This window comes from Pelodiscus sinensis, chromosome 6 (genome assembly GCF_052426305.1).
Source record: "Pelodiscus sinensis isolate ZL-2025 chromosome 6, ASM5242630v1, whole genome shotgun sequence".
NCBI classification, from domain to species: Eukaryota; Metazoa; Chordata; order Testudines; family Trionychidae; genus Pelodiscus; species Pelodiscus sinensis.
Window position 1 is genome coordinate 14843839 of NC_143057.1, and position 25555 is coordinate 14869393.

Genomic DNA, 25555 nt, shown 5'->3' on the forward strand with positions numbered 1-25555 from the left:
ATTCACGCATCTATGGCGAGCTGACTGCCTTCCACGTGTTTCTGTCCAATTTTTTCTGGATGATGTTGGAAAAAGAGACACTGGCGTCACATCTTGCGCACACAATCCCTTCCCTGAGATGCTAATGGAAACTCAGACAGGGAAACAACGCAATCACCTCCAAGTTACGCTCCCCAGTTTGTTTGGCCCCCTCCCCCGCCCCCCATTGCGGGCTTGACTTCCTGCCGGTGGCAGCCGCCTCCTCCCCCCAGTGCTTGCCAAGCTCCCGGAGAGACGCTTTCCTCCAGCACCCGGCTGCGGCTTCTCCACGGCTCTTCCCTTGAAACGCTCGTGCTCACCCAGCTGAAGGGCGAGGTGCTTTCACATCCTCCGCTTGCTTCTCAAGCGTTCCCCTCCAGTGCCTGGCGGGGATGGAAAGCGCGCTAGAGGGGAGCCATCAGCTTCTCCCGCCCCTCTCTGCGCTGCACCGCTGCCCATTACCTGCAGGGCAACCAAGCGCACTCGGCTCCCCGAGGAGGACAAAGGCGGCGAGGAGCCTGGCTGGCGGGTCGCCTGGCTAAAGTTCTTAGCTCCGTGCCGCGTCCAGCGCCGGGGAGGCGCACACTTCAGTCCCCACCCATGGCAGCACCAAAACACGCGCTGTGGACACCTAACCACCCACGCCCCGCTCCCTGTGTCACAGTCACCAGAAGCCCCCTCCCCTTAGTCACCGCGCGCCAAATCCTTCAGCCGTCACTCGGGGAAACTTGCTTTCCCGGAGCGTCTGACCGCGCCCCAGCTCCTTCCCAGGAATATAAAGGGGCTCTTAGAAATCGCGCCTCTGCCTGGTGAATCCTATCTCCTCCCGCAAGCAGCAGCGCCCTCTGCCCTGAGCAGTGGGGCCAGGAAGACCGAGAATAAACCGGAGAGGTGCAAGCTGCGAACTGCCCCGCACCCAGCAGCACTGCCCCCAGTGCACCGCTTAGAAATGGCTGCTAAAGTGGCTGGGTCTTTCCCTCTCCTCACCCCTCCTCTGTACCAGCTGAGCTTTCCACCTGCTACCGTCTAGCCTGCTATAGGGCCGCATTGAAAATTTCCCGGCGCCTTGCCACACGCGAGTTCCAGCCGGCGTCACGCCGCACGGTGGGTTTAGGCAGAGGCAGAGCTCTCTTCGCTGCCTTCCCAGGACGAGAACTTTCCGGGGGCCAAGCGGGGATGCTTTGGCGCCGCTATTCGAAGCGGTGCGGGGTTGCCTCGGACTCCAATGCCGCGGGAGGAGCAGCTGCAGCCGCGGTTCCTTGCGGAAGAAGTGGCTAGGGCGGGGCGGAAGGGGTTAATAGCTGCCTGCCTTCTGCACAGTAGCGGGCGGTAATTGTCAGACCAGGCAGCAGGCTGAGAGAAGCGGGCGGGAAGGACTTTGGGTGCCTTGTTGCAGCCGGCTAATTACCGAGGAGTCATTGGTTGCTTTTGGGTGGCGCATTTTATTTTCATGTAGCCCCCCCTCCCCCTTCCTGCTGCTGGTGTGTGCGTTACAGCCCGGGAAGGTGCAGCTCTCCCTTTCTCACACACTCCCTCGCCTAGGCTGCTGCTGCTTCAGCGTCACCTGAAAGTTTCCTCCGTGGAAGGGCTCCTCCGGAAGGGCACTGGGAGAGCCCCTTGCCTTGCAGCCGCCGTGTGCCCCCGGCGGGGCAGGAACAGAGCGACTTCTCCGTTAAAGAAGACGAGGAGAAGGCTAGGCTGGAGGATTTCCGTTCCGTCCTGCCTGATCCAGGGGATTGTCTGTAACGGGAAGGAAGATATCTGAAATGCCAGCCAAAGTGTAAAGGCTGAGAGGCGAGAGAAAGCCATCAGTGCGGGGCTGTGGCTTGGCACATCCCTGGGAAAGATTTCTTAGCTGGTTTCTGGCACCTACGCGGAACTGTGGATTCAGAAGCAAGTCTGCTGCCTGGCTTTTCCTGCGTCCCATCCCGCTTGTGTTAAGGACATTAAGGATAATTATGATCGCCTCGAGGTAAGTGAAGGAAGGGGGACGCAGCTGGGGTCCCTCTTCTGTCATGTAAGAAGAAATAACTCGGGGGAGGGGGCGAATACATCAGATAAAATCGCCCCTCCCCGCTCTCCTCCGCTCCCTTGCGGTTCACAGATTGATTGCAAGAGCAGAGAGGAAAGTTAGTGCCTCCCTAATTAGGCAGGCTGGGGAGGGGAGTGGTGGGGCTGGCGATGGAGAGGGTCTTGCCGTTAAAACCTTGGGGTGATTTAATGACCAGTTAAATCTTAGCACCGGGACTTGCTGCTTCCTAGCCCCCACTGATAGTCCTCCACTTTTAACTGAGCTTTGTGAATTTGCGGCTGGCTCCGAAGCTCCGTGGTAGCAGTGTGTGTCGAGCACAATTGCAAAACGGGGAAGAGCGCCGGGATTGCAAGTCCACGCATCTCCCGGCAGCCAGCGCCGAGCGCTGTCTGAGCCACTCCACTCCGGAGACTTGTCCTGGTTGCGCTTCTCCTTCCTGCCGCTAGAGGCTCTGGGGAAGAGCTGTGAGCGCGGGGAGAGGAGTGGCCGAGAGACTCCGCGCAGCGCGCCCGTGCCAGCCACCGGCATCTGTGAGCGAAAGGTGCCGCGGGGCTCCTCTCTCCCACCAGTTCCGCGTCGTGCAGCCAGGCACCGCTGTACAGCGCCATTAGCTCTCCCGCGCTCGCCTACCGCCAGCCTTGGAGGCGCGGCCGCCCCCTCACTGCCCGTGGGGATTTAGCAGTGCCCGCGAGAGCGTCTCAAGGGGTGCCTCCCGGGCAACATAGGGCAGAGGGGTCATTGCCTGTTCTTCCCCCTCCATTGGCCCAGTTCCCTCACCCCTTCGACAAGTTTTCCTCGTCTTAGCTTCTGTGTATGGTTCACTGAAAGCATTGTCCTGATCCGTCCTGTCCTGTAATAGCGGCGCCCTGCCCTTTGCCTGACAGAAGGCAGGGGACTGCAGCTAGGTTGGAAGCGGGGCCTGAAGAAACATCCCTCGCCCTGTACTATCGTTATAGACCCTGAAACGCTCCATCCTTGAGGGCAGTGTCTGGTCCGGGTTGAAAAGAGAGTGCACGGTAACCACCACCCTTTGTGCTGCTGGCGGTGGGGAGGAGTAAAAGGAGAACAACAGAATAGGAGTAAGGCAAATGATGCTAGACCTAACTCCTCCTCCCCCACCCCTTCCTCATTTTAGTGGTCATAGGAACAAGCCTATGGGTGGGACTTTGTCTTGATGCAGCTTTTTATTTAAAATGCTTTTGTAAGTGGCATGAAGGGACTACCACCCCTGTGCCCCGTATGATGGCAAATGTGCCTCTTGGAGTTTTCACTTTTAATTACTTTGGAGTACCTGTGGTCATCTGATACAACACTGCAGAATTTGCACATGCGGGGTTTTAAGGAGGACCTCTCCCGATAGAAGTGCCGGGAGCCGGTATCTTGCATGAAACTGGACGTTAATAACACAAGCAACCAACCAAGTCGGGGCCATTATACCATCTATTGGTCTTGCTGAACACAAAAGTTTAAATGCCAGTGCTCGCAAAATAATATCTGGAGTAATAATATACATAAAATGATTGCAAACATTTCTTTTCCTAGCTTCCTGTAGGATGAGACCAAGGAACCAGTGTACTCTCACCTTTATCCTATGTGACTGTCATTTTAAACTATTGCCATATAAAAAATAAGATGTTTTTTTTTTTTAAAAAGAGGTTAAATATTTCCAAAATATATAAAATTGTAGGTTGGCTGGTGAAGCTTTGACAGTCAAAAAGGGAGGGACAGTAGGAGTTTGTGGCTTTGACACACAGACTAAAAAGCAGTGCCTGGTTCCTAAATCTGAAACTACAATACTAAGCCACAAACATGAAAATTGCTTCATCATTTGTTGTTGTAAAGAAAGGGAAGCTTGGACTTACATACTGTAGTTCTCAAGCCTCACCTTAGTTTGTGTAGCTGTGTGTCACAGATGGCGAGAACCACAGTGTGAGTAGTATTTCCAAGGGTTACCCTATGCGTATATTAGACATGCTTGCACTCCATTATAATGCACAGACAAAAACACGATAGCAAAGTTGGAGAAGAAGGAAGTAAATATTTTTGCAAAGCTATACTATTTAAAAAAAAAGAATTTTAAAAAAGTGACCGCTCCCCAAAATCAAAACAGTAACGGCTACATTTCTATCACTATTCTACAATCAAGATGGGCACCCCTGTGAATGAACAGCTCTTCAATCTATTCTGATAAAGATAATGTGTAGATGATATATCTATGACCTGAATTACTGTGTTTAATATTAGTTAATGTGTGAAACCTTCTCAACTTGTTTAAAAGCGAAACATTCTGAAATCGGTTAAACTGTGCAGGTCTGTTATCTCTTACACTGGGCAAATAGAGGAAAATAAATATTGCATTTAACTTCTCTGAACTCTGTTCACTGATTAAGACTAACAGCCACAAAGATACGACAATGTGATATAGCCACATGTGAGTTGTGTGTCTTGATATGCTAGCAGATATTGTGCAGCATTTTTTCCCCCTAGACGTTCTGTGAAAGGGCTGTAGGTGGAAATGTTTTCCTGTGCAGTGGGAAGAGGAGATGAAATACAAAGTATTGGAGAAGCTTGTCAGTGCCAGATAGCTATCTGTAAGCTCTATATTTGTTATGTTAACATTAGTTATGAATAAAACCATACATTGTGATGTGATACAGTTAAGACTTAGGAGAAGATTAATTTGATATCCATGGTATACTCTTCTAAAATCAAAAGGAAAAAGGAGTCTGGTCATGTGGGCATCAGCTCAGTGACCTGATAACGTATTTAAAAAATGCAGGTCTTTTGGCATCTATTTTTGAAGACATCACACTAGTAGAAACGTGGCATCTGAGTGTAATGTGTGGATGTAAAAGTCTAGTGACTGTTGATATTCACTAGCAATTTGTGCCAGTAAGATATTTTGCTTTTGACACTAGCCTCTTGATTTTTATTCCTCGTGTTTGTTTAGAAGTCCTATCCAAAGCCCTCTCACTTCAGTAGGCTTGGTATTAAGCCATAAATTGTGTGATCAACTAGCCCTCAGTGAGCCAGGTACAATTAAAAAAAAGAGTTTTGGATTGATGGATTGGATCTGTTTCATTGAAATAACACACATTTTTAATACTCCATTGAAAACAGAGTCCTTTTCACAAATAGCCTTTTGGGTGATGAGATTAATTGTAATGTAATGTGTGTGTGTGGGGGGGGGGGGGAAGAGATGATGTATTGGGGTCTTTTAACAGCTGTCATTAATGCAGTATCTTTTTCTCAACACTTACCGATCCAGATATCGGTTTTTTTAAACATGTCTTCGATATACTGCATTGTTTATATTTACTAATTAATCATGGATTGACATTTGTATATCATTAATAGACTGATTTTTAGCTAAGCCTGGGTGTAATTATGGATTCTTACAGATACTTACCATATCATTTAGAATGAAAAAATTATTATCTAATACATTTTTCAGGTATTTGGAAAAAAATCTTTGGAATTATTTTTTTATTCTAACTGGAAAAAACAAATTACTGTATTTAAAATGTGTTAATAAATGAGCTGAACTCCAGAACCAATGAAGCTGAATTAGTTAATGCTACGGCCACATCTCAAGATGTTTCATGCAATATATAAATCGCATGATGATTTCAGTCATTGCTACTTTGGATGTTAAAACCCTTTTTAAGAGTTATGCTTTATAGTTTTCAAACTTAGCCCCACCCCCAGTTTAGGTTGCCTACAACTTCATGTGCATTCTGATCTGTTGAGATACTCATTTCTTAACTATATAGTGAATAAGAAGAGAAAAAAGACAAGACCAAATGGTAAGCAGTGCTGTATAGTGACATTTCAGTGACCCAATTTCTGTTGGTAGAATGCAAGTGTGTGTTTGTTCAGAAAACAGCATTTGAAATAATCTTGCGTAACTATTTGATCAAAGAGCTAATCTTTAATTCTCTTTGCTTAAAATAGACACCACTGTCTGTATATTGCAGAGGATTTCATTCACATACAGATTTGCTATTACCTACTCCATTGTATTCTTATAAAAGTTGTTTTGGGTCAAAATAACTATTAGATTAATAGGCCTTCCACTGGGAAGAGCTTTTGATTGACTTTTTAAAACCTGCTATTTGATAAAATAACATTCAAATGAAGATTTTTATTAAAATATTTTAGGGTTCTTTAGATTGTGGATGTTCTTTGTTCTAAATATACAGTCATTTATTGTTGATTGCAAGAGACATTAAATGACACGCATTCACCAGACTTTAGATGACATTATATTGAGTGGAATTATATTTTCCTTAGCAAGATGACTGACTGAGATGGGTATCTAGTTTTTCCATATCACTTATTTATTGCCTGGTCCCTAGGACAGAAAGTAAATGACATTTTGGTTATCGAATTGATGTAATATAATATCAAATTGTCTAAAGGCAGATATTTTTGACCTCAAAGTCAAAACCAAATGCATGATACAACGGAAATATAGGTAAAAATCATTAGCTAAATTTTCTATTCTGTAGTCACACTGTAGTGAATTAGATTGAACAAAAGGATTTGTGGTCTTCACAATCTCATTTTAATATATTACTATGATTAACTGCAGGATGTCTCTTACAGCCAGCATGAAGAGGAATAGCTTGTACACAACCTATTGCTTCTATGCACCAAGAGTAAATTATTTATTATAAATGTATTTTAAGCCAGTCCCCTATTTACTTTTGGAGCTTTTTAAAAACTCATCTCCCAGCTGAAAACTGAATTTGATACACTATTTCAAAAGGGTTGTAGTAGAAACAGAAGCCTTGGTCTATACTTGGGAGTTACTTCAAAGTAACCCCCCCCCCCTTTTTTTTTTGAAATAACACGTGAAGTGTCCACACTACCAAGCCCTTTATTTCAAAATAATGGGCTGTTTATTTTGAAATAATTCCTGATTTCCAAGAGGAATAACACTTATTTTGAAATAGCAGCAGTGGAGCATCCACACTACTGCTACTTCAAAATAACTATTCCCTGGAGTCATTCCTGGGGCTCTAAGTTGAGGAAGTGCATCCACATTAAGGGAGCCTGCCTCAGACTAATTTTAAGGCTTCCCTATAGTGTGGACATTCTATTTCTAAATAACTTATTTTGAAATCACTATATTTCAAAATAATTTCCTAGTGTAGACATGCCTGAAGGGTCCTAGAAAACATGGTTTAATTTCTCCCACCCTAACTTGTGGTGATGGCTCAAGTTTGACATACTGAGGAGGACAGATACTGCAGCATTACACGAACTGATATACTTCAGGCATGTAGAACAGCTGGTGTCCAAGCAATAGTTCAGTTTTGATTTATAGAAACATAATAGGAAAGGAAAACAATGACAATTATTTCAAACACACCAGGCTGCAGCTTTTAGAACCCTGGTATACATCACAGCCAAGAGTCCAATCTAATGCCTGTTGAAGTAGATACAAAGGCTCACACTGAGTGCAGTGGTTGATTGTTCAAATCCCTGACTTTCATAAAATGTGGACCTTTTCTATGGTCCTTTCTTTAGCAGCTACCTTTTGTAATTGCCCTGGCGTGCCTCAATCTTCATTCTGAGACCACACTCATAGGAATCATTCCCAGTGTTCTGGTGCTCATAAGTGGCCCTTCATGTTTTGTTGGGATAACCTTCATCTTCCTCTATTCTACCTGCTAACTATTTTTTGTTCCTATTCTATATCATTACTCTAATTTTACCCCTTTCTCTTATTCCTGAGGAAATAGCATTGCATCAAAGTGAACAGTGGTAAGAGTTGCAATTGTTCTGATGCATTTTGAATTGGAGACCTAATGAAATCCTGGTAGGCTATAAATGCATGGCAGCCATGCATTAGCATGGTGACCAACTCCGGAAGATGGACCATGCCTTTGTGCTCTTTCCAGAGTGAATCCCAGTCAAGAACTTAGCACTGCTACTGTTGTACTCAGCTTTTCAAGTTTTCTAACTTCTGCAAAACAGACAGGCTTTAGTTCTTCCTTAACTCCATCTTGACAAAACACCTGCAAGAACCACAGTTACAGTAACTGTTCTTTTCGTTGTTGGCACAGTGGTGAAAATGACACACACAGAGATAGAGACAGTTGATGGGAAAACTTGACTAGGCTTTATTTCTTTGGGAATGCCTGCCTCTTGGGTGACTTCCCCACACCTACATATGAACATACTTTTGAATTTACCTTTTGCCTTCACCCCTCCATCCTTCCTATCCCACCCTTTTCAAATCTTTAATTAAGAAGGGGACAATGGGATGCTCTAAGGGCCCTGTGCTGAATCTAATGGGAAAAGGAGATGGTATGACTCCTGTCAGGCCCCCTACCTGTTTTTGAAGAGTACCCTCACCCGATCACCTGACATAGGGTTGGAAGTGAAGCATGCCCAGACCCACTGCTTTTGTGTGTGTGAGTAAAACAGCTTCCTGGGACTGACTCATTTTGGTTTTAACAGGAAAGCATGTGCTGGGGAAAGAGTCTATTCTCTCTGCTGAAAACTTCTCCCCTCCCATCAGGGCTTAGGGGACTCTGTCTTCTTTGGAGCCATATGGATTCTGGTAACCTGCTCTGTTTTCTGATACTTGAACATTTTGTCTATTACTGTACACCAGTTACCTAATGTATATCCACTATAGATTTAGGAAGCAGGCTCATGAAGAAGAATAGGGGCCTGAGGAATTGGCTTGTGAATGGAAGGGAAGATGAGCCTCTATTTGAAGGAAGTGGGATATTTTTGGTTGGAAAATTAAGTGCTAAATTCTCACTTTCTGTAAACTGTATAACTCCAAGATTAGAGGAAACACCTTCATTTGCCCCCACTGAAAAGTTAGCACAATGAGCTTTGAACAGGACTCTTTGAAATATTGATGCTGGCATCATTTTTAAAGGATGTTAATGTTACCCCAAAAATTCGCACTAGAGACCACACAAGATTACACTAGCATGGGTTTATAGACTGAGGAATTAACACTGCACTATATGGTTAAACTAAAGAGGATAGAGCTGCCACTAAAGGTTTAAACTAAAGGGGAATTGTTATGTCGTGGGGAGTTTCAGAGTATAGGAAGAAATCAGTGGAAAGACAGAGAGCTGGAGTAGGTGCAAGTGTCCATTTTATTGCATAGCACAGAACTCACCAGAACAAGCCCAGACTAGCTGGGCTGACCCCAGTGACCTACTCAGTTACCATAACAACAAGATCTATATCTACAACCCAATATACAACAGGAATCATCTCTCACATTCTCATTCCTACCCTCAGGCACTTACACAAGCATTTGGGTTGCAGAAGGAACCAAGGCATGTTGGTTCTGGAAGGTCTGTCTGCTGATCATGGCTGGGGAGCTGGTCAGGAAAGAAACTGGTTGCTTCTTCTCAGAAAGAAAGAGGGTTTCTGCTCTCTCCTTTTATTGACTCATCCACATTCCTCACCAGGGATTATGCCCAGATTTCTCTTGCTCCAGCAAAACAGCAGTCTCCTTCATTGGTTTGATGACTCATCACCTGTTCCACATACACAGCCTTTCAATCTCTAATCCCAGACGCAATAGTCTCCACACACACACACACACACCCCAGGGCAGAATGCAGTTTAGAATAAATTACAAGCAAAGTGGCTGAGCATTACAAAGTTGCATGGCTCAACAATCACCAACCTTACAGTAGGCTTCTGAACTTAAAGCAAAGTTACTGAGAGTTACACAGTTGCAAGGTATTACAAAGATTACAGAGTTGCAAGGTTTAAGATTACAAGAAATTGCAGAGTTTAAAACCATTACAAAGCTTCAGATAATTATTTACTAATCCATCAGTAATTAAATGATTTAGAAGACAACTGCCTCTCCCCCCCCCCCCCCCCAGCAATGCAGTCAGCAGGAGGCTTTTGTGAGTCTCTCTAAGTCATGTTTTGGCAGGACATTACAGTTTAGTGTATTTCCAAAAAAAACATGTGTAATAGCCCATGCGAAGGCTTTTATGCAACAATAGTGTGTTCATATTTTGTGAACATTGGATAGGAAATGCATAGGCACATTGGTAGTCTTGTTACCCCATAGGCTGCAGGTAGTAGTTACTCTATTAGATTTGAGGAAATGTATATCTATAAGCACATCATTACCGATTTTTAAGGTCTGTGTTTACCTATCACAAGAATATAAAAACAGCTATTTTTAAAGGCATAGTTTGAAAATTTAGCCTTTTCTTAACATTGTGGGAAAAGTTATAAGATTTTAGACCATCTGTCATGGCGTTCCCAATCATCCTTATATTTTGCAGGTAGCTGTAATTAATGTAATGTAAAAATAAGTTCTCATCAGAATTTTGGTAATTTGTTCCAGTGAAGCTTGTGAGTTATTCTTTTAACATCGTTGCAAGAAGGTCCATAACAATGTAGAGAAAAGTGAAAACTCTCTAAGGCACAGACTTTGATTTAAGTAAAGATATTTTTCTAAACTATGGACCTAATTCTGTTCCCAGAGAGGAGTAAATTTGGAATATCAATAAACTCAATTAGATTCACTTCAGATTTATATTGGTCAGGGACCAGAGTTGTCATAATTGACCACAACAAATTTAGAACAACACGCTTTGGGTCTTAAGCCAATCTCCAGCTACTGGAAACAATGAGGCGACCCAATATAGGTGATAGGGGGTGGCATACCACTCCTCTTCTGCATATTGTAGAGTTTGTACACCTTTCTTTTGAAGCATCTGGTACTAGCGACTGTTCAGATGCTGCACTAGCTAGACTTTGAGACTGAGCATGGCAATACTTGCTCATGTACCAAAATGTGTCCATAAGAACTAATATGCTTTAACAGATTTTTCTAACCACTTTTAGCTTAATGTTATGATTATTATTTATTTTATTATTTATTAATAATAAGCCCTTCCAGGTCAGTTGTTTTTTCCTAAGCATTCACTAAGGATAGCAAAAGTAGGCTACAGTCAATGGACCTGATTTTCATTTGCATTAAGATCCATTACCAGAGTAATATAAAGGGGCTTTAGTGTAAATGAGACTGAAACTCAGTGGATCTGCTAAACAAACAGGCTCTAAAGGAGATAAATATATTGCAAAGAAGGTAAAATATCTTTCAGAGCTTTCTCCACATAGGATGATGGGGAGATAATTACCCTAGAGTTACCCTGTACAGGTAGTGAAAAGATAGTGATGTAACAACCAGAGAAATTAAATTGCACTCAAACATACAGGCTGAATGGCTTTCATCCAAAAATTCTAAAGAAAGTGGAAAAATAAAGTAGCTGCATTACTAATAAAAGTCTGTAATTCATCATTAAAAATGATGACTCCTGAGGGTGGCCAGCAGAGTACCCATATGTTAAAAGGCTATGAAAGTTGAGGCCATGGATATGCTTTATTTTAGTGCTTATGAATGAATGAATGAATGAATGAATGACAAATTAGTAAGTAAAAATTACAGTGCATCAGAGAAGCATATGACAGGAGAATTTAGATGAGGAAGACAAACTTGTAAAGCGTCTTAACATTGGCGGCAGCTATCATACCTTGGCTCATGCTCTACCCCCAAGACTCGCTCCTGCACTTGCCTGTGCTCTGTCCTGGACCAGGCTGGCTGGGGCTCCCCACAAAGACTTTGGGCAGCTGGTGCTATAATCGTGCAAGCGCTCTGAGGCTGGTGAGCCTGGGTACCACAGTGGGGACACTTTGGGCTTCTGCAAGGAACAGGGAAGGCAGAAGGGGAAGAACAGGGCCAGGCCTCGGACACAAGGGTCGGGAAGGGGAGACCAGCCTCTCCCAATGGCTAGGTTACCAGCCACCTATGCATCTGAATATAATTTTAAAAACGGCTCTAGCATTTTGAGGTTTCCTTGAAAAATGTCACAGAAGTATTGATAAAAGTGAATCCATTGACATACTATAGTGTTAGGCATTTGAAGTTTCAGCGTATCCCCCTTCCGAATTCTTGAGACCACTTAGGCACTTAAATTCCATGGCCTCAAATGGGAGCTTTGTTTAAATTTAAGCACATGTTTAAGTACTTTATTAACTGGCCTTATGGGCTTTCATGATGCTATTAGGAAACTTGATAAGTATTGGGGGGACACTGTCAAGGATTAATACTTTGTTTCCTAGGTTTTAAGCATTTAAGGGAATTTCCCCCCCCCATAATGTGGAAGTGGTGTTTAATGGTAGAGAATCCCAAGGGGTCAGTCTACTAAGCCCAAATCTACACTAAGGGAGAACGTTGATTTAAGATGCATAATTCCAGCTACGTGGATAGCATAGCTGAAGTTGACATACCTTTAGGTCAAGTTTCTGCTGCATCCCCACTGTGGGAGGCTGACAGGAGACAGTCTTCTGTTGACTTCTCTTACTCCTCGTGACCCAGTTGAGAACTAGAGTAGATGGGGGTGTCATCAGTGATCAATTTAGTGGGTCCTTACTAGATCCACTATATCAAACCCCAGTAAATTGATCTCCGCAGTGTCGATCTCCAGGTAAATAAAGACAAGCAGTAAGTGATGTTGTCTATGTAGTAATGGATTTCAAAGCTGATTTGCCAGCAACCTTCTTTACTTCATTGTGTTTCAAGGCTGGGATTCTGGATCTTCTGCTCTTGCTATAAAGTGCTTAAAAGCATTTTACTTTGTAGGTTATAAGAAAGTTTTCACACTGCATTTCTTCTAACAGGAACTACAATGGGAAGAGATGTTACAATGGTTTGAGAGCTGAAAACCAGAGCAAATCATTTGAGCCCTTTTCAGTAGGGATGTTTAAGTGATTATTTAAACTGTACTTCTGCTCCTTGAATAGCTTTTCAGTTTTTGAACTTTCTCTTCAAAACATATGAAGTCAAAAACAATAGATAAAGAAGGGAAGATTGCCATATAGAGGAAGATTGCTATAGCATGTATAAATCCTACACTGGCCAACAAGGGGTTAAGTAAAGAATGATAACTCTATTAACTTCACTTTGTTGCACCTGATACTTCCACATTCAGTGGATACTTCAGACATTCAGCAAATAAAAATTTAGTACCGCTGAGAGGAGAGAGTTAGCCTGGAGTTTCTGCTCTGTAGAAGGTCCCAAAGAGGTACCAGGCAGAGTGGAAACTGTGAGAAAAGCTACAGGAACAGAGTTGTCTCCTGTCTTGGGCCTTGAAAGAAGGGCATGATTCTAGGGATGAAGCCTTGTGCTAGGGATTCTAAAGACAATCCGTGAATTCAATAGAATCCAAGATTGACTAAAAGCTCAATTTGCAGTGGCAGAAGGTGCTTAGTCTGTTTGGAAGCACTGTGGGCCGTGGAAGAAGTAAGATGTGGTTATTTGCCATTATTGGTGTGGGACACTAATGCAGTGGAAAGGATAGAGCTATAGTATGACCGTAGAAGAGGACCAAGTCAGCAATGTCCTTCCACAAGTCTTGAGTGGAGGAGAGGCAGAATGGCCCAGATGGGTGGTGCAGTGCAGCAGGCTGTGCGGTAGCTCTGCTTCCCACAACTCCTGCCATTTTGGTGGGGTGGGGAAGACCCCTGTTTGCCACCTTGTGCCAGGCTTCTTAGGTAATCCCCCAGACTGTCCTCGGCCTCACGGGCTAGTATCAATGTGGAGAACTGGCACAGGCACTGTGGCCAGAGTCTACTCCTTTAAGGGCTCCAGGATTGGGGAGGATCAGAAGAGTTTTCCTGGTTGTGCCCAGAGTGGCCACCAGGGCACCCTGGGAAGGGCTGGAGGCCCCCTATTTTGAAATAAGCGCTCCACTATTTTGAATTAATTTTGAAATAGCAGTTTGCTATAACTGCTGTTATTTCAAAATAACTTTCCTGTGTAGACATACCCTGAGAGACCAGTGACTACAGGACTCTTGAGGGAAGTGTCTGTCTGTAGTGTGTGTGGTATTTGGGGCTCTTTTACTTTGTGCTGAGTTTGTGTTTGTGAGTGTGGTGTGGTTTTTTTTTCTCCTTTCCTTGCCCCATTGAGTGTGTGCTGTGACTGGGAGCTGGAAACTGTTGGCTTCTAATTAAAGTTTGAAATCTAGTAGCCTCTGCTGATTGGCTGAGCCTTGGTAGCAGGAGGGACTATCAGGGACTCCAGGGCTTTATAAAGGAGTGAATCTGCAACCAGGGAGCTTGCAAACAGATGATTGCAAGCCAGGAGTTTAGAGAGGGAGTTTGGAAGGGGAGAGGGAAGGGGGCGAAGTACTCTTGCCTTTCCTTTAAACCCTTTGGGTATGTCTACACTGCCATCCTAGTTCGAATGAGGGTGGCTAATGTAGGCATTTGAAGTTGCAAATGAAGCCCGGGATTTAAATATCCTGAGCTTCATTTGCATTTTGCCGGGCGCCGCCATTTTTAAATCCCCGTTAGTGCGGACTCCGTGCCCGCGGCTACCCGCAGCACGGAGTAGGTAGTTCGAATTAGCCTCTCTAATTCGAACTACTGTTACTCCTCGTGGCAGTGTAGACCATACCCTTTGTCAGGATAGCAGGTATGGATGGTGATAGGTCTGCTGTTATGTGCACAGCATGTGCCATGTTTGTCTTCCTCCTGGAATAAAGAAGGGATTTCATCTGCACTAAGTGCAAGCTGGTCGCCATTTTGGAGGAAAAAATTAGAGGACTGGAGACCCAAGTGTCGACCCGCCGTTCGATCTGAGAGGATGAAGACTTCCTCGATAGAAGGCAGCATTTAATCCTGCAAGCAAGGCAGGCAGAAGAGCCAGAGAGGACAATACAGGACAAGGAAGAGAACTGGCAGCCTGTAACTTCTAGAAGGAAAAAAAGGCCAGCACACGAATCCAGCATTCCTACAGAGGTAAGTAATCACTTTCAGCCTCTCTTCACAGGCTCTGTGGTGGTGAATGCTTTGGAAGGGACCTCACAAGGAAGAAATCGGAAGGGAACCACTTCTACTGGAAGACATGGGTTGCGTAATCCTATGGATGTGGGCTCCATGATCACCACCCCCAAAAGAAGAAGGTGGGTGGTGGTCAGGGACTCCCTCCTAAGAGGGACTGAGCCATCCATCTGCCGTCCAGACCTGGAATCTCGAGAGGTGTGCTGCTTACCGGGAGCTCGAATTCAGGATGTGACTGAGAGTCTTACAAAACTGATCAAACCTTTGGATTGCTACCCCTTCCTGCTTCTCTATGTGGGAACTAACGATACGGCCAAGAATGACCTTGAGCGGGTTACTGCGGATTACATAAAGTTGGGAAGAAGGATCAAAGAATTCAAAGCGCAAGTGGTGTTCTCGTCCATCCTCTCTGTTGAAGGGAAAAGACTGGGTAGGGTTCATCGGACTGAGGAAGTAAATGCGTGGTTGCACAGGTGGTGTCGGAGAGAGGCCTTTGGTTTCTTCGACCATGGGACACTGTTAGGATTGTTAGGAAGAGATGGGATCCACCTTACAAAGAGAGGAAGGAGCATCTTCGCGGGCAGGCTTGCAAACCTAGTGAGGAGGGCTTTAAACTAGGTTTGTTGGGGGACGGTGACCAAAACCCTGAGGGGAGTGGGGAAGTCAGATACCGGGAAGAAAAGCAAAGAGTAACGAGCAACAAAGGAGGACCCCTGATTCGAATGGAGAGGGTAAGGCGATCAACTGGTTATCTAAGGTGTTTGTACACTAATGCGAGAAGCCTGGATAACAAATAGAAAAAATTGGAGGCCCTGGCCCAGTTCAAAAACTACAATTTGATTGGGATAACAGAGACTTGGTGGGATGACTCATATGCCTGGAGCACTGTCATGGAAGGGTATAAACTGTTCTAGCTACTGTGGTGTATTCACTGCAGTGTGTTGACTGGAGATACTCTCCCAGTCACTTCTCTTAAGTTTCTTGTTGAGGGGAATATCAGAGTCAAAGGGAGACTTGTTAGCAGTCAATTTATCATATCTATAGAGTTAATAAATAGACATCCACTATCTGATCACTTCCCTATTGATCCAGCATGAAGTGAAGACATGCCCTAAAAACAACCTATGACAAATGGGGCACAGAAGTACAAATAAGAAAAGGAAAATGGAACTCCTCCCACCCCCCGCTTACTGTGTGAGGTTTGGTCAGAACAACAACATAAAGGAAGTTCCTTGGTTAAATAGAATTGGGAAGAGGACCTATGGAAGACCTCACTGGATGACACCAGCATAGAATCATAGAACCATAGAGCTGGAAGAGGCCTCAGAAAGCCATCAAGTCCAGCCCCCTGCCCAAGGCAGGACCAGTCCCAATTAAATCACCCCAGCCAGGGCATTGTCAAACTGAGACTTAAACACCTCTAGGGATGGAGACTCCACTACTTCCCTAGGTAACCCATTCCAGTGCTTCACCACCCTCCTAGTGAAAAAGTTTTTCCTTATATCCAACCTGGACCTCTCCCACTGCAACTTGAGACCATTGTTCCTTGTTATGCTATCCATCACTACTGTGAACAGCCTTTCTCCAGCCTGTTTGGAACCTCCCTTTAGGAAGTTGGAGGCTGCTATCAAATCCCCCCTCACTGTTCTCTTCTGCAGACTAAATAGCCCAACGCCCTCAGCCTCTCCTCGTAGGTCATATGCTCCATTCCCCTTATCATTTTGGTTGCCCTCCGCTGGACCCTCTCCAATGCATCCACATCCTTCCTGTAATTGGGGGCCCAGAACTGGACACAATACTCCAGATGTGGCCTCATCAGAGCCGAATAAAGGGGAATAATGACATCTCTGGATCTACTGGCAATGCTGCTTCTAATACAACCTAATATGTCATTAGCCTTCTTGCCTACAAGGGCACACTGTTGACGCATATCCAGCTTCTCATCCATTGTAATCCCCTGGTCCTTTTCTGCAGAATTGCTACTTAGCCAGTTGATGCTTGGGATTCTTCTTTCCCAAGTGCAGAATTCCATACTTGTCCTTGTTGAACTACATCATATTTCTTGTGGCCCAATCCTCCAATTTGTATAAGTCACTCTGGACTCTATCCCTGCCCTCCAGCGTATCTACCTCTCCCCCTGCCCTCTAGGGCAGTGTCATCTGCAAACATGCTGAGGGTGCAATCCATTCCTTCATCCAGGTCATTACTAAAGATATTGAAGAAAACTGGTCCAAGAACCGAACAGTGGGGCACTCCGCTAGAAACTGACTACCATCCTGACATCGAGCCGTTGATCACTACCTGCTGGGCCCAACCTTCCAGCCAGCTTTCTGTCCATCTTACTGTCCATTTATCCAATCCACATTCCCTTAACTTACTGGCAAGAATATCGTGGGAGACCGTATCAAAAACCTTGCTAAAGTCAAGGTATCCACTGACTTTCCCACATCCTCAGAGCTAGTTACCTCATCATAGAAGCTAATCAGATTGGTGAGGCACACCTTGTACTTCATGCTGACTATTCCTGATCACCTTCCCCTCTTCCAAGTGCTTCAAAATGGATTCCTTGAGGATCCCCTCTGTGATTTTTCTGGGGACTGAAGTTAGACTGACCAGCCTATAGTTCCCTGGACCATCTTTCTTCCCTTTCTTAAAGATGGGCACTACATTTGCCTTTTTCCAATCATCCGGGATCTCTTTTGATCTCCACTTATTTCTTATTCAAAGACAATGGCCAAAGACCAAATGACATTTGCCAACTCCCTCAGTATCCTCGGATGTATTAAGTCTGGACCCATGGATTTATATACATTAAGCTATTTTAAATAGTTCCTAACCTGTTTTCCCCAGCAAGGGCTGTCCACCTTTGTCTCATATTGCATCACATAGCACATTAGTCTGGGAGCTGACCTTGTCTGTGAAGACAGAGGCAAAGAAAGCATTAAGTACTTCTTCAGCTTTCCCCACATCATCTGTCACTAGGTTACTGCCCTCATCCAGTAGGGGCCCCACACCTTCTCTGATTACCTTCTTCTTGCTAACATGCCTATAGAACCTTTCTTGTTTTCCTTCACATCCCTTGCAAGTCGCAATTCCAATTGCGCCTTTGCCTTCCTGATAACTCCCCTGCATTCTCAAGCTATACATTTTACCCTGCCCTAGTCATCTGCCCAAGTTTCCGCTTCCTTTTTGGGCTTAAGTTCACCAGTGATTTTCCCTGGTAAGCCAATCCAGTCTCCTACCATATATGCTTGTCTTGCTACTCATTGGAATGGTTTCTTTCTGTGCTTTCAATAAGGCTTCTTTAAAATACTGCCAGCTGTCCTGGGCTCCTTTCCCCTTTATGTTAGCATCCCAGGGGATTCTGCCCATCAGGTCTCTGAGGGAGTCCAAGTCTGCTTTTCTGAAGTCCAAGGTGTGCATTTTACTACTTTTTTTTCCTCCTTTGGTCAGGATCCTGAAATCTACCATCATGAGATCTTCCCAGGTTGTCACCCACCTCTACTTCCCGTATTAGTTCCTCCCTGTTTGTGAGCAGCAAGTCAACTTGCGCACGGCCCCTGGTTGGATTCTTCAGCACTTGTACCAAGCAGTTATCCCCAACATTCTCCGAAAACTTCCTGGATTGTCTGTGTACTATCATATTGGTCTCCCAGCAGATGTCAAGATGATTAAAGTCCCCCATGAGAGCCAGGGCCTGAGATCTAGAAGCGTCTCTGTTGTCCGAAGAAAGCCTCATCTACCTCATCCACCTGATTCGGCAGCCTGTAGCAGACACCAACTACACCGTCACTGCTGTTGCTTACACTCTAAACTTGACCTATAGACTCTCAACATGCTTTTGTCCCTCTAAATACTGGAGTTCTGAGCAATCATAGTGCTCTCTTACATACAGAACTAATTATTTACAGAACTATTCTGAAGTCTTCATGTATATTTCACAATAAAGTCATCTGATGTATTCGCTCCTGTTGAGTTATTCAACTTTCCTTACCTGCTTTGAGTAAATAGGCTTCATACAGGGAATTTAACAGGAATTGGAGGTGGAGTGTGTAATCCTCCAACTCACAGATCAGAGGCTGCTTGTTCATGGCTGCTATTCTTGCCTATAAACATTACCCTTCCACAACCCTTCTGTACGGAAAGGCAGCTTTAGACCACTGGATCCACTTAACCTTTATTATGTTAATCAGAGTTGCAGAAAACTTAAAAATGGGGAGTAAGATGACTAGATTTGGTGCACAGCCACAAAGCCCATATAGAGCATCACAGATCTGCATTGTGTTCCTGACTCCTAGTTTTTACAGTGGTGTGCCACTTCACTGATAAATGTCATTCACATACTAAAAAACAGTACCCTATTTATTATGAGTGAAATGAAGCTGATGCATACAGTTGATTTCAGCCAGCATTTGGGATATACCGATACTGTGCATTATTATAATTTTAATGTATGCATTTATAGTGCCAAAAGTGTAGCTGGCACTTCATAGATGAATAAGAAAACAAGGGCCTAGCCTTAAAGATGTCAGCATCTTAATAAATGGCAGATGGGGGATGGGAAATGACAAAATATTTTGTTTATTAGAATAGGTTTCGGTAATGATATACAGCAGGGATCTTATTAATGCCATGTTCATTTTTTCTTGAACAGTTGTGGTTGGTTTAGTTAGCACATTATGGTGGGGAATGCTATGTTTCACAGACCACTTGGAAAAGTGGGAATTACTGTGTTTCAGTTCATTAGTTGTAGAAAAGGCTCAGCCCACTTTTAGTTCAGTCATAGTTCATTTTCATTATTTTCAAGTGTTTGACCAAGGAGGCAGGACAAAAGTAGAAAGCAGCTTATCAATTAAGTTATGGCACAACTAGAGAACTGTGTTGCATAGTATGTTTGTATTGGGATGGATGGGTCTTATTTCTATTTTTAAGTGAATCAGGAAATTTTGTTTCGAGTAATACACAGACCTTTTTTAGAAGATAAAGAATAGATTTTCTATCTCCTTTTCAGATAATTCTAAATATGAGGCAAAAAAGTTTTTGACATTGTTTGAGAGAATGCTCTGATCAAAGCTTCAAGAACAAGTGAATTTTTGGAAATATCTGCCAAGTGACACCTATCCAGCATTATGTAAGATGGCCATAAGGTTCTGTTGGTGCTGGATTCTGCAGAAATACATAAGACCAATAATTTAGATTTGTATGCACCTAATTGGAAGCACTTATGTGCAACCTGTTTGTCTTTGAAACAGGAACACATCAGAGATTGTGCCATCACCTAGCAAACTCCAACCTGCATTCCATAATGCATGTGACAATTCACAGGTGGAACCAGACACCAAAAGGCAGTTCTGAAGAGCTTTGTCCTCTGTATTCCTTTTCCCACAGCCCTCAAAGTATGTTTTATTTTGCTGTGCATTTTGTAAAGTGCCAGCTGGATACAGTGCATGTAAAAGACATTGCTGTTTGACTCCTGAAAAGTTGGTTTTGCATCTCATGGTTTTGTACAGATAGGGTTACCAGATAGTTTCACAAAAAATACTGAACATGGTGGGGGGAAAAATTGGTTGAGCAAAAAAAGTAAAAGGACCCATCAGACACAGCAGGGGAAAAATGTCCCCGCCGGCCTTCCATCCAAGAAAAACAGAAAATACCGGTATTTTCTGGGTTTTTATTATTATTATTATTATTATTATTATTTTTTAAACTGGACAGAAGACAATTGCCCGATTGTCCAGGTGAAAACCGAACACCTGGCAACTCTAACCCCATGCAGGAAAGGGGTGGGGGAGCTTCCCTTCCCTTCCCTCCCCCTCTTGCAAGGGATTCCTCTCTCTCCTCCCCCCAAGCCTTTCCCTTAGGTTCCACATGCCTCCTTAACAGTTAAGGAGGCATTGCCGCCAGTGTAGGTCTAGCTAGGGCTACAAGACACTGCTCCTTGCTGCAGCCAGCCTGTTGCAGAGAAGGAGTTCTAGGGCTTGCCCAGATGTGGCCACCCCTTCCTCCCTAAATTCATCCCATGCAGGGAAGGGGCTGGGGGTGATTCTCTTCCTTCCCACTCCTGCAAGGTATTCCCCCCCTTCCCTCCAGTCCTGCATGCCTCCTTAACTGGTAAGGCTGCAGTCTGCCAGAGGCTAGCCTGCCTATTCAGGGAAAAGGGGGGCAGAGGAGAGGAAGGGAGAAGCTGGCCCTGTTGTGGCTTCCCCTTAGTTCCAAAAGGTGCCCCATGCAGGGAAGGGGCTCGGGCTTCCCTTCCCTCCCCTCTCCTCTCATTCTGCTCACCGCTAAAGGAGTTTTGCTGGCAGCCTCCTGAGCCCAGGAAGGAGCGGCAGCCTCTTTCACTGCTGCCTGGCTGACACGCAGCAGGACTCCACAGCACGTGGAGCTTCTCCCTCTGGCCAGATCTCCTGTGGGGCCTCTCCCACACGCAGGAGAGGATACAGAAGTATCTGGCCGTGCAGCAGGAGAGACTGGGAGAAGTTTTTAAAGTGTCCCCAGGGACATCCCACCCCTCTCCCCTGCCAGATGTGGCAGGGGAAAAATGTCCCCCCAGCCTTCCGTCCGAGAAAAACAGAAAATACTAAGCATTTTGCATGTCCGGTATTTTCTTCTTTTTTTTTATCGGACAGAAGATGCAATTACCGGACTGCCCGGTCGAAAACCAGACATCTGGCAACCCTAAGGAAACTGTATGACAAGAGAAAAATCAGTGATTTGAAGATTGGGAAAGAAGGTGAACAGCTAGAGAAACTGCTCTTTTGGGTCTATTCTCTAATGCTAAATGTCTTTTGTAGTGATGGTGTGATTCAATGCTCATTGAAGTCAATGAAAAGATTCCCATCGATTTATGGGGCAGATCCTTAGCTAACAATGTAAATTGTCAAAAACTTCAGGGGGTAGCCGAGTTAGTCTGTACAGGATAAATTTAAAAAAACAACTAATAACCTGGTAGCACTTTAAAGACTAACAAAACATGTAGATGGTATCATGAGCTTTTGTGGGCACAACCCACTTCTTCAGGTGACACTCCGGGTCGAATGTAAATGGTAATTTTCCTCAGCAGAGAATCTGCTTGAAAGACCTTTGTCTCAGGCCTCCAGCTCCAATTCAGGAAGGGGACTAAGCACATGTTTAAGACAACTGCTGAATTGGGGCCTTGATTTTCATATTCTTGCTGATATAAGAATTTGCCCCTTAGGTACAGCAGCTAATTACAACAACATTATTTAGTGTCCTCTGCAGCTTCCATTCTTAAGCGTGCCTCCCATCATGTTAAGTAGACAATATAAAAACAATTATTCAATGATATTTCAATTTATCCTTAAAAATAGGAATGTATAAAACCTATGGCAATGTAATTCATCAATAGCATCAGTAAATATTTTCTAAGAATTTTTAGTTTTGCATTTTAAAAATTGCTCTGTAAAGCTAAGCTAAAAACTTGATCTTTTTAATACGACTCCACCACCAGAAGCAGGCACAAGATGACAGAGGGGTGTTCTAGAGCAGTGCGTTTCTCAAACTTTTTTTATAAAGTACCCCTTTAAAAAAAAACCTAAGTACTCCCAGTACCTATAGTTATCAGACACACAAACATTTTTTTCTACCATTGCAACACACTTGTTTAAACAACTTAATCGTAGCTGGGCAGGCAATGAAATTTTTGGGTGTAAAAAGTACAAAAATAATGAAACGCTGTAAAACTTTAAACAAAAATTTGGTTTTCTCCAAATTTCAGTTGTGTTGACATACCCCCTAAACATCTCTCGAATACCCCCAAGCATACTCGTACCACTGGTTCAGAAACACTGTTCTAGAGAATTGAGGTAGTAGAGAGGTAGCCGTGTTAGTCTGATCTTGCTAAAACAAAAGGAAAAACTATGTAGCACTTTAAAGACTAACAAGATGGTTTAATAGGTGATGAGCTTTCATGGGCCAGACCCACTTCCTCAGAACATGTTCTGAAAGGGTACGTCTACACTTGCCCCCTACTTCGAAGTAGGGAGGCAAATGAAGCATACCGAAGTTGCAAATCGAGCGCGGGATTTAAATATCATTAGGGGTACCAGTTAATTCGAGAGAAAGGATTTAAATCGGACTACTGCATCTACACACACCAATTTACATCTGGCGACTGGCATTTTAAAATGGTGACCGTCTGCGAATATGCTAATCAAATGCAGGATATTTAAATCCCGCGCTTGATTTGCAACTTCAGTACGCTTCATTTGCCTCCATACTTTGAAATAGGGGGCAAGTGTAGACATACCCAAAGAGAATTGGCATGACCATATATACCAAAGGAATACAAGGAAAAAAGTGAACACATTATTAAACTGACAAATCAGATTTAGAACAGAAGGTTGGGGCGAGGGAGGGAGGGAATAGCTGTTTATAAGTCAACGAATGGCTAATCAGGGGTGATAAGTGGGGAAACTGTATTTAAAATGTGTAAGGTAATGAGCATCTTCCTTAAGGCCCATTCGTAAAGTACCAAATTTAAGCATGAATGAAAGTTCTGAAGTTTCTCTCTGTAATCTGATGTTAAAGTCTCTTTGAATAGTAGATACTGCTAGAGACTAGTAGCTATAGCCTCTCTTAAAACAATTATTTAATATCTCAATTCCTACCAAAAGCTTTTACTTTTATAAATCAGACTGAACTTTATATTAGGGCCCCTATATTTGTACTGTGTAACTTTAATTTGAACTCTAAAACAGATTTAAAAATTCCTTGTCCTTCAATAAGGGCCAATATATCATGCATTGTTTCATCGAGCACTCTAATTCTAAAGGGCGCAGTTTAAATGATATTTCCACTGAATCTGATAGGATTTAGCCACAGATATTTTCCTTAAAATCCTATTTTCAAATGAAAGTCTTTAAAAGACTACTTCACTCCTTAATGATTCAAGATGTCACAGAACCGTAATCCTTATTGTCTGCAATTACGGGCACTCGCCCTAGAGATTAACCCAAGTGTATCACAATGTCAATATATCACAGTGAATGGATGTAAAAGAACTTCAGCCAATTCCTGGTAGAAGGAAGCTTTAGAACACTTCCAGTCTAAAAGGTGAAAAGACACTCTAGAGACTTTGCTTTTACTGGAAAACACAGCCCTATTCCATTTATGTGCAGCCATTAGACATCTGTTCTAGTATTCTTCACATCCACAGGCACCAGCCAGATTTGAGCCCCAATGTGCCAGGAGCCACAACAACAAATACAAATATAAAGTAGGGATATCATTTTATATGTGTTAATGCCTGCGATTAATGCAGTCCAGGATTAACGCCTTAATTTTTTGAATGCGTTAATTGTAAGCATTAATGCTGCATTGCCCCTTTGAAGAGCTGCAGTACCACTGCAGCTCTTCAAAGGGGCAGTGCAACCCAAAACCCAGGATCAGCTGGGGAGTCCCCAGCTGACCCCGTGCTCCACTGCCCCTTTGAAAGGCGCAGAAGCGGCATTTTAAAGGGGCAGCAGTGGAGCCTGGGGTCAGCTGGGGACTCCCAGCTGATCCCAGGCTCTCTGTGGCAGCAGAACCCAGGGTCATGGTCTTGCCTGCTGACCCCGGGTTCTGGGGAAATACCTCCCAGAGCCTGGGATCAGCTAGGGAGTCCCCAGCTGCTCCCGAGCTCCATGGCTGCCCCTTTGAAATGCCACCTTGGGGTTTCAAAGAGGCAGCGCCACACAGCTGTGCAGTGCTGCCACTTTGAAGTACCTCTTCAGAGTCAGCAAAGGGTGGGGGGAATTGACTAGTCCACTAGGCAACTGACTATAATCAACTAGTCTTTAACTTCCCTATGAGGGATCAGCTAGAGTGCCCATCTGATCCCCGTCTCCTAATGTGCTGCCCCTTTGAGGCACCACAGCAGCGTTTCTAAGGGGCAGCACAACACAGAGCCTGGGATCAGCTGGGCACTCGAGCTGACCCCAGGTTCCTTGATGCACTGCCCCTTTGATGTGTCATTGTGGCACTTCAAAGGGGCAGCGTTGCATCGAGTCCGGGATCAGCTGGGGACTCTAGCTGATCCCGGGCTCTATGCAGCACTGCTCTGTTGAAATGCTGCAGTAGTGTTTCAAAAGGGAGGCACACACGATTTACTTTTTTAGTCATGAGACAGCCCTAATATAAAGTCAACCTGGAGGTTGGGAGAGAAGTCACATTAAGAGTTCCAAGTCCCTGCCCTCTGAAGAGAGCACTGAACAACAGCGGCTCCAGATAAGCTGTCTCTCTCAAGAAGGGTGCATCAGACTTTGTTTCCATACTGCATACTTTCAATAGCAATCCTTCTCTTCCCCGTTTTGGAACAACATTTCCATGTACAGCCCTAGCCCTGCATAGTCCTTGCACTCTGAGTCTGCTTGGCCCCTCTCTTCAAGGAAGGTTAAAGGAAGAGATGTTGGGCACACTCTTGTGCCATTCTTTTGTACAATTCATGTAACTAGTTTAAGAATCATGCAGCTAGAACTGCAAGCTGGTCAACTCATGGTGCCGTTGCCCCTCTGCCAAGCTCTAGGAAATGCTTGGTTCTTGCAGGTTAGTTTCCTAGTGAAGGAAAAGTCAGTGACATAGAAATAAAGTCTGTTATTTGGACAAATTGTTTATTTTACACTGCACAGACCAATACCGAGACATGTC

The 25555-nt window shown here is 44.1% G+C and overlaps 1 protein-coding gene across 4 annotated transcripts in view; it reads left to right on the plus strand.

Moving 5' to 3' along the window:
• Positions 1-251: 251 nt before the first annotated feature.
• Positions 252-25555, plus strand: part of LINGO2 (leucine rich repeat and Ig domain containing 2) — an 839851-nt gene continuing 814547 nt past the window's right edge. For 2 of the 4 annotated variants that reach the window (XM_025185824.3, XM_025185823.3), the window contains exon 1: positions 510-1990. The gene's annotated coding sequence lies outside the window, so the exon portion shown is untranslated. Of the gene's footprint in view, positions 1991-21537; positions 21642-25555 lie in introns of all 4 variants that reach the window. The other 2 variants (XR_012904604.2, XR_012904602.2) reach the window with 2 other exon arrangements.